Source organism: Penaeus chinensis, chromosome 16 (genome assembly GCF_019202785.1).
Source record: "Penaeus chinensis breed Huanghai No. 1 chromosome 16, ASM1920278v2, whole genome shotgun sequence".
Taxonomy (NCBI): domain Eukaryota; kingdom Metazoa; phylum Arthropoda; class Malacostraca; order Decapoda; family Penaeidae; genus Penaeus; species Penaeus chinensis.
The window spans coordinates 26,887,443-26,889,942 of NC_061834.1; positions in this window are offsets into that span (position 1 = coordinate 26,887,443).

Consider the following 2,500-nt stretch of genomic DNA (forward strand, 5'->3'; position numbering starts at 1 on the left):
TACATGTTCGCCCTTTACGCGCACATTATTGGAACCTGTTGAAACATCTTCCCGGTTTGTATCACTGTGTATCCTTCTACCAAGATACAATATGATACACTCCGGCCGGAGAATCAGAGCACGATACTCCATGACCTATTACACGCCTCAGATAGGGATTTATAGTTTCATTACTTGCTAATTGCATCAAATGTTTATTGATATATATGTGTGTATATGTTTATATATATATATATATATATATATATATATATTTGTAAAGGCGCATAAAATGTATCTGTGTAACATGATTTGTTGATATAATTCAGGCAATAAGAGAAGTTATGCCCGTGTTTATTTTTTTCTGAGATTCGGATTCTATGGGAATAAGGTGTTCACTTGCAGTAGTTATACGATGCAAAATTTCTTATAATTACCACTTTTCATAGGAAGAACAATGTATGTAAAAATAAAAAAATGGTTTAACTGAATCTGAGATATACAGAAATTACACACACACACACACACATGTGTGTGTGTGTGTGTGTGTGTGTGTGTGTGTGTGTGTGTGTGTGTGTGTGTGCATATATATAGATTCACACACACACACACACACACACACACACACACACACACACACACACACACACACACACACACACACACATATATATATCCATGTATTATCTAATTTTCTAGTGCATATCTTTTACTGTATAACCAGTGGTTTCTTACGTAGTTTTTTAAAGGATTCTCTTGCTAAAATTCAGAATGCAATATTGCCAACTTGGACTATTACCTAAAGCCCAGGGCCACAAACCACACTCAGCCCTGGACCCTGAACTACCTGTAGCTGCTCAACCTCCTGTATTGATTACATTACAAAGCGTTTTTAATGATGTTAGAACAGTATAATTACAAGTGACAAACTTCTAAGACGAGAATGGACTGCAGATTCCCATTGCCTTCGACAAAAATGAACAGGTTCTGGGCTGAGAATCCTAAATCAAAGACATTAGATGCTACAAGGTAAATGCATCACATTATTGCATCCCCACGCATATTTAAGGCAAACAGTGAATCAGTGCTAAAACAGGTAAACTGTATTTTTTTACGCCAGTGGGCAGACAGGAAATTCCTTTACAAGCAATGGCATTCGGTATTACTTCCTGTACAAAGTTGTGGCTATATAATGGCTACAATAAAAATGAATATAAAACTGCTTCTTTCAGTCGTATCTTAAAACATGGATTTGTAATTATTCAATTGAACACTGATTCTAAAAAACAACTATATATATATCGAATATTTAATTAGATTCATTTGAATAAAGAATTTAAAATCAACTATGTGTGTGCGTGTGTGTGTGTGCGTGCGTGTGTGTGTGTGTGTGTGTGTGTGTGTGTGTGTGTGTGTGTGTGTGTGTGTGTGTGTGTGTGTGTGTGTGTGTGTGTGTGTGTGTGTGTTTACACACACAGACACATATATGTATATACATACATACACACACACACTATATATATTTAATATATGTATATAAATACATAAATATATATATACACACATATATGTGTATTTATAGAAGCATAAGTATGCGTGTCTATATATATAATTATATAAATATATACATATACATATATATATACACACATATGTGTATGTACACACACACATATATGTATATACATACATACACAGACAAACACACACACAGTGTATATATATATCTATATATGCATATATATACATATATACACACATATATGTGTATATATAAACACAAGTATGCGTGTCTATACACAAACGTACACACAAACTTCTCCCCGTTGCTAGAGTAAATGTTTTGATTTAATGCTCCGCACGCAGGTACACACACACCTTGTATCCATGACCACCTATAACTTTTATCCAGCAGCGGGGAGTGGCATAGAAGGGAACACATGTTGCCACAAGTCGATGCTGCCCCTTCACCCACACCACTGCATTCACGGTTAGTCATGCGTTGGTTCATCTGCACTTTTGTGATCCGCTCTGCTGCCGTGGTTTCCAGCAAAGTCCGCGTACGGCCTCATGTCATCGTAATAAAAAGAGAGAGATACCAACTTTCTTTTCACAACCTGAACATAAACGACTGAACGCCGCCTGTAAAAGCGTTTTTTCGATAGTTAAGGGATTGCTTTTTAGTAATCATCACTTATTTACCTTTCTAAAATAAAATTAAAGGTGCATAAAATAGTCGAATATACCAGCTCTTCAAGTGCAAGTGAAACTACTGGCATAGTCCAAGTCAGCCCCATGCACGAAATACTTGTAAATAATGCAACTTTTTTTTTTTAACTAGTACATACATTATGTTAACAAAAGAGTCGTAATATGTAAAGGAGTACTTAAAATCTAATTAACTTCATTAAAAAAAATATATATTTCATAAAAAGCAAAATAATATAATTTCTCCTCGTTTAATACCACCTTTCTGCTAATTTGACGTTACACGAACACTTCCGGGAGGTTGAATCCAGGT